The sequence below is a fragment of the Ambystoma mexicanum genome, chromosome 1p (assembly GCF_040938575.1).
Source record: "Ambystoma mexicanum isolate Mex_15411 chromosome 1p, UKY_AmexF1_1, whole genome shotgun sequence".
NCBI classification, from domain to species: Eukaryota; Metazoa; Chordata; class Amphibia; order Caudata; family Ambystomatidae; genus Ambystoma; species Ambystoma mexicanum.
The window spans coordinates 287,609,282-287,621,480 of NC_090921.1; positions in this window are offsets into that span (position 1 = coordinate 287,609,282).

The following is a 12,199-nucleotide window of genomic DNA, read 5'->3' on the forward strand; positions in this document are numbered from 1 at the left end:
GCCAAATAACTCAATAACAAATGAAAACAATTAGAGAATGGGGTTCATCAATAACGTTAAGCCATACAAGTGCATCACGAGAAAAAACACATCACAAATACATTTAGCATTGCGCAATCCCTCTGTAATGAAATTTAATAAAATTGGGTTAAGTATGGGAACCCCGCACTATCTCGGGACGGCCTTGGACTCCTGCATAACGCTTCACAACACAGGTTGGGGCAGGCCACATGGCAGTCAAGACGCTGTTTGCTACAACGGTTTAGACCAGGGGCAGACATTCATTGTCCTTACCCCCAAAGGAACAGCGTTTGCTCGCGAGAGCACGTGCCACTGTCAGGTTTTTTCATGATATTATCAGTGTTACTCGGTGCGGGGGGGAAGGGTTATTTCCCCCACACTCCCTTGTGTCTTAGTCTGGTGCCTGTTACAATTTATTCCCAGGCAACAAATAAGCACCCCCTTACTGCCTGGAGCTAGTGTATACATTTATTTAAGAGTGCACCCCTTTGTTCATGCTGGTTAGGGGCCAGTTTGGAAACTTTGAGTAATAATATTGACCCCTCTGCACGGGCCTCTAGCACCTTGCTGGTATTTATGGTGGGTGTAGATGACAATGGTCATTCCTGCCTACCATCTGGCCAACTACCATATTTGCCCTGAATGCACCATTAACCTTCGAAATAGGGCTCTGTTACGGTGGGGGAGAGGCTGGCTATGGTCTACACATGATGGATTCACTGCCACTTAAATCTGTTGGGGGCGTTGACCCTTTGCCAGCCAGGGCTTCTGTGGTTTTAAGGCTTGTTGTATTTCCGCTGGTATGCCCCCTACCCCTCCTGCCGTGGGTCTTGGAAAATGGGAACGGCAGTCCACGGTGTGTTTGAGGCTATTCCCCCACGCCCCCAGACTAGTTGGTGGCCCGCCCTTCTCCATTCCCTTCCGAATTGCTTCTATTAGGGCAGGACTAGGTTCTTTAGTGTCAAGAGTTCAGCTAGAACAGTGCTACGTCTGCATTTCTTGGACTCTGAGCCCCACTCCCCAATCTGATCCGGTGTATGCTTTGCGGCTTGCTCACGGGGGGAATAACGGGCAGGATTGGCCACTTCCCAGCTGGGTGTCGCTAATTGCCCTTGGCAATTATCCTCTCCCAACTGTGTCTCACCAAGCCTCTGTGGTAAGGGAGATCGCTTGATTATCTGCGGTATACCATCAGTGCTGGCTGACATGCCCCCCCACACTAGGGAGCACTGTCCCGGGGTATTGGGAGAATGGGGGCCATCTCACAGGCACAGACTGGGGGTTGGAACGGCTGGAGCTACCAGGGATCACAGAGGTGGTCGTAGTTGTTTCGTTTTTATTGTTTATTGGACTCCCTGTTGCCACTCACAGACATAGCCCAGTGATAGTCGGGCAGAAGATGTTGAAGGCCCCTCCAAGGGATAATAAATTAGCGGCAGTCTTGGTCCAGTCATCAGCGGCGCCGGTGTCAGGGACTTCATGAGGTGGACATGGGGTCTTGTTATTTCTGTTATCATCATTGGAACCCTTGGTATCTAGTGCATTATTTTTGCCCCCCACCCCGAGGGGTCCAAGCTTATGGGAACGCTGAATGAGCCAAGGAATTGGTGGATTTTGCTTATCAGAGAATGCGTCTCACCCAAGCGTCTTGCAGGATTGGGGAGGTTACTGGAGGTATTTGTTGCAGCACACGGTGATAGTGGTAAGGCTACTGGTGGCTTTTCCTTTTTACGGTGAAGATTCTCCTTTTGGGAGGGGGTTTGGGTGTTGGCATGGTGGGTAAACTTGCCAGAAGCTAGGGTGTTGGTGGATACGCCTGGTATCTTTGGGAACCGCTCTGCAAGTTCAGTCCAGTGCAATTCAGTTAAATCAGCTTGGCGCTCACCGGCTAGCGTGTCTGTAGACTTAAGCAGTGGGACATAGTGACCCCCCCACCTCCACTCGCACCTGATCAAATGCTTAGCATACTGTGTACGTATGTACAGTCACAGCTGCCCTTTCCACCATGTGCTCTCTCCGAGTCCTCTAGGCAGACTCCTTGAATAAATCCTGAATAATTGTCAGCAAGATGCTTCAGCTGCGTGGACTCCCTGGACCGCACTCTGTGCAGACTGTGGGCGTCTGCTCCCCCCATGGGCGCGGAACACCCTGTGGTCATGGAACACAAGCACCCTTTATCCCGCGGGCTTCACCCTGTGGGTCAGGGCCTGGGATCTTATCTTGCAGGGCGAGGCTGGCAGCATTTTCCTGCTATGGGGTCACTCCTGGGCCAGAATTCAGCAGCGGGACTCCCGCGCCCTTGATCCCGCGGGCAGAGAATGTGTTTATACAATGGACCAGTTTCACTGTCCTGTTAGAATGACCGGTTTGTCTGCCTGATGTACAACCGGACGGGATTAAGGCAGTTACTTTCGTAGTGGTAGTCATTGAACTCAAAGTTGGTGTTCAGAGTATTTACTGACATAATAGAAAACCACCAATGCATATTGAAATGCCTTCCATGACCTCTCTAAGGGTCCTGTCATGGCTATAACGACACAATTATAAGGAAAGTCTACAACTTCCAGTTCAAGTGACCCCGATACTGCAAACCGCCTGGAATATTGTGTAGCATTATAGTTGTTGATGCTATTCATTGAATTCTTTCCAGAAAGACTTTGAGGACGACTGTTAATTGTTTATTTGCCATTCTACAGGGTGATAGGATTGTGAGCAATCCCCTAGATGTGCTAATAGGTGCACACGATGGTATCCCGTGGTTTCAATGCTGGAAATGACTTCAAAGTGATTTAGTTTGAACTGTCTACTTCAAATTACTTCGTTATATATATTTGAGTTGTGGATTAAGGGGAATAAGTAGGTCGGAAGAGGTTTGGGGATGGTGTCTTGTTTTCTGCGCAGGAGTTCATCTGGGACTCCTGGTGGTGCGGCTCTTCCTGTATTTGGTTTGGTGAACGGACCCTTGGGATACCCTTATGGCACCCATGGGTGGGAGAACGACCCTGTACTCCTAGTGTATGTTTTGGGCACCTGTGTGTGGCCCACTGAGCAGGGTACGGGCTGGTGGCAGCTCTATGCTGAATCGACAGGTGCCCTAAGTGTCCTCCCTTTTGGGATGCCCAGGCCTTGTCATTGGAATCAGTGGATTCCTGATAAGAATCAAGATGGCCCCTGTGGCCTCTTGCTTTCTACCGCCTGTTACCTTACTTTTCCCGAAGTCCCGACAAGCCCCGACTCTGTCCCTTTCCCCTGACTGGCTGTTGGTTGGAAGTTCCATATATGGTGCTGTGGGGAACTCCAGGCCAGACTGTCTGGAGCCTTCCCAATGACTGTATGTTGTGGGTACGCCCGTGGGGTGGGACCTGGGTGAATGGAGGTTGTGACGAATACGCATTCTGTGTGATGGGCGTCTAGTATCTGGTGTTTGACACAATGACTGAGACAGCCCTGCCCGAAACTGGTATGAATGCAGTGTGTAGTGCTGAATGGCAGAGTGCTTGTCCGGATCCACATTCTGTGTTGTGAGTGTCTGGATGGAGAAGAATGGCCTGAATGCACCGTGCACCTGATTGGCTGCCTGGCTGTTTGAATGCCCTTCTGAATGATAGGTTGCCTGAATGTGACCCAGCACAGTGAATGGGAGATCAGCAGTATATCTGGGGGCCTCTCACTGCTAGAAATCGTTCAGAAGCTGAAGTTGATACTTGATGCTTACTCTCGAAGCTGAGCCAGAAGAAGCAGGCCAACGAATCCCATCTAAATGTGGTACTTGCCATCATCCAAGTGTGACACGTGCTAACATTCACAGTTCTATCTAAATGTGGCATGTGCTAACATTCACAGTTCTATCTAAATGTGGCACTTGCTAACATTCACAGTTCTATCTAGATGTGATGCAGGTTAGTGTTCACAATTGTATCTAGTTGTTAAGCAGGTTGGTGTTAATATCCTGGTCTGCTATGGTCTGAGGACAGGTAGAGTGGCAGGGCTTCTGGAGTAGAGCGATTGCTCTACTCCCCACCCAGGCCATGGTGGTGGGATGTGTGAAGGAACAGTAGCAAAGAGATGTCTTAGCACTGCTTGTCTCACCTGGGAAAACAGACCTAGAGTGTGCATCTTGGCAGTAGTGGTGTGTAAAAGTGTGTACAGAACTCCAGGTTGCTGCTTCACAAATGGACTCAAGAGAAACGTTTGCAATGAATGCTATAGAAGCCAAGTGGTGTGCTCCAGGCTTGAAGGGCAGATCTCTCTTGGCAAGAGTGTAACAGTGTGATGCAGTTTTAGAGACAGGGTACCCTTCTCTACCAGCTGCCACTGAAACGAAAAACTAGTTTGCTTTTCTTAGTGGTTTTGTTTTCTCCAGATAATAGATCACTGCCCTCCTCACATCTAGTGCGTGGAGGCTTCTTTCTGCCACGTTAGTGGGGTTCTGGAAAAAGGTGGGTAGTTCTATTGATTGGTTCACATGGAACTTTGAAATAAATGTAGGCGCAAATAGTGGGTGAGTGCGCAGGACCACCTTATCCTTGTGAACCGCGACAAATGGGTCTTGAAATGAAAGGGCTTGCAGTTCACTAACTCTCCTTATTGATACGATTGCCACCAAAAAGGCAGTCTTGTAAGTGAGTGATTTAAGGCTAACCTTATACATTGGTTCAAAGAGAGGCCCCATTAGACCAGTAAGTAACACGTTCAGGTCCCACCCGGGAGCTGGGTTGGAAATAGGGGGATGAAGTCTATTAAAAGCCCCATCCATAAAAGCCTGAGTACTGGAATTTTCCACCACAAAACCTTCTTCTGTGACGTGGTGTATGCTGAAAGTGCAGCTAAGTGGACTTTTAAGGAATTGAAAACCAGGCCTGACTCTAGCAGGTGAGTTAGGCACAGGACAATATGTGTTGGTGTGCATTCAATAGGTTGATGCTTTTGCCATTGCACCAGATGATAAAGCATTTCCATTTGCTGGAGTAGAAATGCCTGGTGTTAGGTTTTCGTGCTTCCCTAAGTATGTCCATACATCTTTGAGGGATTTGGAGGTGCCCGAACTCTATAACCTCATGAGCCAGGCTGCTAAATTGAGAGTGTGCGTGCATAGATGAAGTGTTCTCCCCCTCCCCGTCTTGTGACAGCATGTTGTACGGGCATGGCAGCTTCCTGAGAGGGGAGACTGACAATGCCATAAAATGAGAACCAAGGTTGGTGGGGCCACCCGAATCATTGCGACTGGTTCCTGGTGCATCTTGTGCACCATCTTGTTGAGCTGGGGATTCGGGGGAAAAGCTTAGACACATGTCCTTGACCATCTTATCCAGAGCTTCTTCCCCTTGGAGCGGTTCTGTGGGTACCTGGAGGCGTAATCTAGGCATTGTGCATTCTCCAGAGTTGCAAGCAAGTCAATCTCTGGGAAGCCCCAGTCTGCGAAGACCTTGAGAACAATTTCTTTGTGTAAACGCCACTCGTACTTTACGGGTAGTGGGAAGTCTCTGTTGAGTATGTCCACCAGAAGATTGAGTTCCCGGGACGTGTTGTGACAGGATAAACATCTTCTCAGTGCAGGCAAGAGCAGAGATAACCTTTGGGGAGACTTCCCTCCAGATTTATCAAGACCCAGCAGCATCCACAATCCAGAAGAGAAGGGCCCACAGACCAGTAACCACCCACCTCCAGAACAAAAGAGTCTGCTACTGATGGGTCTTCCAGGCGATGCTCCAATTATAATAGGGAACAAGACGAGGATAGTGCGATCATTGGAGGTAGAGGAGGCCCTTCTGGGGTCGGATCAGTCATGGCAAAGGGGAGAGGAATCACTGCAAGCAACATCTTCAGTAGATACACTGAGCCCCAAACACCAGCAAACCCCATGGTCAATTGTGGGGAAGTCAGGCAGGCCAGTAGGCCCTGCAAGGCACTAATGATTCCGAACGTGACTAGCTGGGCTGACATGTATCTAAATCCATATTAGCTGAAGGGTAATATGGTCCCCCACCCATTGCAGAGGAGATGTTTCATTCCGTGAAGTCAAGAGGCAATGACAGACTGGGCACCAAAGGGAATTAACCAGACAAATTGCGCGATTGTTTCTCGTAGGTCATCCAAGTGATTAACCCGACACAGTTAATTTGGTTTTGTTAAGGTTTCATTATTTGATTTTTGGCATATGGTTTGGAAAACAAGGCTGCACCTGAAGCATAGGAAATTAGAGTGATGCATAAATGGGAGAATATAATAATGTTCCCCTCCCCGCCAGGTAGCGGAACTGGGTCACAAAGAGGTTACCCCCACCCCCGCCCCATCCTCGCAGCTTAACAGCATAACCCTTAATGTACAAGGCCTTAATTCCTCCAACAAACGAAAATCAATAATACAAAGGGTGATAGACTTGATCTGCTCTGTTAGGCTCCTGCAGGAGACACACTTGAACCCCCACCCAGGACAATGCTAGGCTCAGAAACAGGCAATTCCCGAGACAATACGTGGCATCAAGTCTCTCAAAAAGGGGGGACAGCCTTTCTCATCGCGAAAGACGTCCCATTAACAGAATTAGAGGTGAAACAAGATCTGGAAAGCAGATATATAGGGGTTAAAAGCATTCTGTATGAACAAGGTTATTCCCTAGATCCATGTATGCCTCAAACGACAAGCAGAATGACTTTCTGGACAACCTGGCATCAGAATTATCCCCCTTTGTGGAAGGTCAAGTAGTTATTAGGTGAGACTTTAATGTAGTCCCGGACCCAAATATGGACACAACCCATCACAGAAAGATTTTAGGGACGCGCTAACACTACTATAGCTCTTCAGGTCGCTTGGGGTGGTAGACTTATGAAGGGTACTGCAACCAGGGGAACAAGACTACACATACTTCTCGCACGTACACCGCACCTTTTCCAGAATTGACCTGCTGCTCACCACCCCTTAGATAGTGCCCTGGGTCAACAAAATGGCCACAGGCACCAGAACGCTGTTGGACCATGCCCCAGTTGTAATGGGTATCCAGATCCATAACCCAACCCCCCTCCCTATACCCCTTGGAGGTTATATGACTAAATTCTCCACGACATGGCTCTCCGTAGTGTGCGACGGCGATAAATAATTATTTCTAGGAAAATGAGAGGGACTCCGTAGCGATAGCAACACTTTGGCATGCAATGACAGCAGTTATTCAGGGGGAGCTGATAGCCCACTCTGCAGCATATTACAAAAGAAATGACCTTGACAAGAGAGTAGTTAGAAAGCACAGTGGCAGAGATGGAACAAGCGCATAAAAATAAATGGTCCCTGAAAACACAGTTTTACACCTGGCCTGAAACAAACTCGAGGCACACTTTGCGGAGGTGACAGCCCAGGCACTGATTAGGACAAAGTATGGATATTACGCAGAAGGCAATAAAGCAAATACATTTGTAGGGGGAAAATTAGCAAACGTGAAGCATAGAAACACAGTGATTGGATTATATGGGGAGGGTGCTGACCTGCCACACCTCCCAAACGCTGACAGGGGAAACCTGGACTGACCCATCACTATAGAGGAGGCCAATGCAGCCATCAACGCACTGAAAACCAGAGCCACAGGCCCTGATGGATTCAGACCAAGGTTCTACAAATTATTCAGGGTCCAACTTCTGAAATCCCTCAATAAACTATTTCATTCCTTCCAACAAACCGAGATGGATACAGCCACTATGGAAGAATCGGCTACCCACCTACTATTGCAATCAGGTAAAGACCCTTGGGATTGTGCCTCTCATAGGCCAATCCCACTACTAAATATCGAGGCAAACATCTACTCCAAGATACTAGCAGAAGTAATGCCAGGACCAATTGATTCACATCAAACAGGTTTCATCCAGGGAAGAACTACAAATGATAATAATCTGAGAGTGCTCGATCTAGCTACAACCGACCATAGCAAAACGGCCCTCGCACTCTAGATGCAACACAAGTGTTTAATAAGGTAGATAGGTCCTTCTTGCAGCTGGTACTCCAAACATTCCACTTCGGTCCGAAACTTCCAGCGAACAATCCTGGCTAACCAGAACACTCCCAAAACTAGACTATCAATAAACCAGGGACACATTTCTCCCTTAGCGCTTACCCGTGGCATGAGGCATGGGTGCTCTCTCTCTGCTAATTTTTGTTTCGATAATGGAACCCTTTGCCAAATGCACTAACTATAAAAAATATCGATATACGCAGACAATGTCATGCTGACCCTTACGAATGTTCAATCATCCCTGTATGAAACAATGACTGAACTTGAGGCATTTCAGCGGGTATCAGGGTTTACCATTAAATATCATAAGTCAGCTGCGCTGGGGGTGGGAATGATAGAAGGGGAGTTACAAGCTCTTCGTCTCCGCTGTCTAATCTTGTGGGATGGGGTAGCAGTGGAGTATTTGGAGGTTTACATCCTGGCGCTCCTACAGGCATTTATGGTTCTAATTTTCCGGGGCTATTTAAAACTCTGGACGCAGAGTTGGAACAGCGAAGAGATATCGCTAATGGGTCGCACTACAGCTGTAAAAATGAACATACTCCCGAGGTTTCTCGACCACTGCATGGCACTCACAGCTGTAATCCCATAGAAGGCCCTAAACCGACAACAAAGTGCTAAAATGTGTGTAGCAAGGCAAAAGCCTAGGATCCCCAAAGCAGTTATGATGGGTAATGCGCGGCTGGGAGGGATGAGAGTCCTGAATCTACACAACTATAACATTGTGGCACAAATAGCACACAATGCCATGGACTGGATCAACCAGCAGCACTCCCCACCCCCCTAAATGGGTGGCCCTGGAGGAATCAAAAACAACTAATGCCCTCCGATCCCTATCATACACAACGGCACAAAAACAGTGGCCCTGATTATTATCAGCTACCAAAGCAAGAGTGAGATACTGAGACCTGGCGATTAAAGTAAAAACCTTCCAATAGGTTTAGGCCTTCAAACACGAGTGTTCAATAACCCAGACTTTACCCCAGGCCTCCATGAGAGGGAATTTATTTAGTTGGTAACGGGGGCAAGGGGATTGCAATACATTTCACAGATAGTTGAAAATCGTTAATTCCTGACAATCATAGAATGTAAAGCAAAATTTGCTCTCACACAACGGAAAAGATACAGATATGCACAAATAAGACACTGGACATCCCCAGATTAAGCAAGCAGCGACTCAGGAAAGGGGGGGGCCTTGGAATTTGCAGTTACAGAGGGTAAATCAAAGGGTAATGTCTACAAAGTATACAAGATTCTGCAGGTCGACATGTGGTCACTCAAACCCCAATAAATGGCCAAATGGGAGTGAGATCTGGGCCAGCCATTGGAAGACCAGATGTGGATCGACAAATGGTCGAAAAAGGACTCCTCCTCTAGATACACTGCAAAGGAGGCCCCAGACATGACCTGCACCCCTGCCTCTCAGTTCAAGCTACCAAGAGGGTATTCACCAAGGTATGTGACGTATGAGGAATAAATGAACCGACAGAGAGCCGCACTGAGACTCTGCCCTGTGTACATAAGAAGATCCGTACCGGTTGAAGCAACCATAACTCGACAACCCTGGGCAGCACGGTACCCTATAAGACAGCCATACCAGCCGCTGATACGAAATGAGGAGTACCTACACACGGTCCACGAAGAGGCCCCAAAAGCCTTAATGGAAGACCAGTGGAAATGACACAAGGGCCTGAACAGATCCGAGAATGAACAAGAGCAGCTATCGGAGATAACACGCCAGTGCAAGTAACTACGAAATTGAATGGAATGTACGCAGAGAAGAGACAATGTTAAAACGTAAGGAAATGGTGCCACGAGACAAGATGGAAGCAACCGTCCTGTTAAACGTGTGTAAATAGGCTTGAAACGCAAGATGCTAAGAAATCGATACTGCCTGCAATGCTTAGTAGAAGATAGAGCGGCAAGCGCCAACCATATAACTACCTCAATAAGGCACATTATACAAGTGCGACTCCATTTTGTAAAGGCAGAAAGGTACCCAGGCGGCCAGAGGCCTGACAGGCCAAGTTGCGAAACCCAGCCAAAGGCAGGAGAAGGAGCGGAATCGAAACTTAGCAAAGAGAGGCTCATGCTTAGGAAATTGAGGTCAACCAGAGAAGGGGAGGAGAGCATGAGCTCACAAGACTCCAACTACAGAGCATACCAGCCCGTCCGTGAAGGTCAAGATAAGAGAGGCCCATGCAGGTGGCCAGGCTGACACAGAATTAGATGCACAAAAGGCTAGAAACTGAAGCAGATTCACGGTTAACCAACACGTGACCAGCCAGTCGCGAAGAGGTACCACCGCCTGATGTCATCCAGAACCCGAGGATGCCATAACTTTTCCTGATAAGAGGCTACAGTTCCGAGGCCATACCCAGCCAACTAATTGACACATAGCCCTAAAACACTGATTGATAGAAAGGAGGAAGGGTAAATCTTTGGGCACTAGGTACCTGGGTGTCTATTCTGCATGCTGATAATTAAAGTGGAGATTTATGTTTAGGGGTGTAACTTGCCCAATCACAATGGACCATGTAATCTAGGGTCCTAGAGACACTGTAACCAATGAGACGTCGTACATGTAGTGACGTCAATCACGTTTGATGTAGAGGGATGGGCGTAGACGCCCACCCGTTAAGAGTTATCCAATCCACATGCTTTATTTCTATATACAGATATGGCACCTATACTTAAGTTACCTTTCCTAACCAATTATATTGCATGATGATTTTTTATAGAAATTAGATGTCAGAGATGACTTTTTGGCTATAAGAATTGCTGTTCTACCAAAGTTCGTGGAAGTCGGAGCGGGACCAGTGATCGCACTACAGCTGATTCCCATTTGTTTCCCTGTTTGATGTATGTATCATTAAACGGACTTCCCTTTGCCAAACTACTGAGTCCTCATTAATGAGTCGTGTCGGAGTAAGTGAATCCTGCACCCCCTGTCCTCACATGGTGCAGCTATCTTGTCATACAAGTTCTAGAGGGTGAGTGCTGACCAATGGGCCCGTCAGCAAATTCCTCCCCTCGTGAACACTTGGTAGCGTGAGGATGGTTTCGGCCATCGATTATAGATTATCGGTTGATATTAGGGGTATACCGAATAGTGAAATTACTATTCGGCCGAATACCGAATAGTTGGGTCCATCTATTCGGCCGGAACCGAATAGTGAAACAAATAGTTTTTTTTAACAAATATGTTCTAGAACATAATAAACAAATTTCATTAAATAAAATCAGGAGATATTCTATTGCATGATTATTCATGTTTATTAAATGGGCATATAGATCTCTCAGTTTATTAGAAGCTTGTTAAAAGATAAAAAGAAATAAAAAAACAGATTTTCCCCCATCGGTTGGATGGTAACTAACCCTTCAAATCTTGGGCGAGGCACTACCTTTAGAGACTGTGGTGGAAGGGCAAACTTATTTGTGTTGGAGCATCTAACTTCTTTACACATGCTATTAAGACTATTCTGGTGAAGCTTCAATGTTACAGTTAACTCTGTGTTTGAAACCACACACTTAAGGACTGCTGCGAGAATTAGCAGTCTCCTGTTCTCCCTACCTTTCCAATCACTGTGAAGCATACCTTGGTACTCAAATAGCATTATGTGCATCAATTGTTCTTTATTTATTTAAACATTCCCCTCCAAAAGCTAGTTATGTGTGCATGACTACAAGTACCAGAATGCAAATCTGTGAACCAAAACCTGACCAATCCAATGAACTGGATAATGGAAATGTTTGGTACACTTACACAAGAGCCTAACACAACAAAAAACCACAAATTGGTATAAAGGCAGTTGCTAAACAGTATGAGAGGCTTTGGCTGGAAGAGAGGAGTTATTTCTGCTTTTCCAATTGCTCTGGTTTTGACTCTGCTCCAGTGTTTGTGTGTGTGAGAGAGAGGTGGGGATGGTGAGGGGCAGGATGGTTTTGACTCTGCTCTGGGTTTGGCTCTGCTCCAGTGTTTGAGTGTGAGTGAGAGAGGTGGGGATGGCGAGGGGCAGGATTATTCTACCATAGCCCCTCCGTACATTGCAGTGGGAGGGGGTCCCCCCCCATGCACTGCTTGCTTGAAACCTAGCACCTGGGCTTCAGCCTCCCCCTGTCCCATTGCAAAGCTGTGACAAACACTTCCCAGCACGTGCCTTAACCCTGAGGCTTTGACCGCTC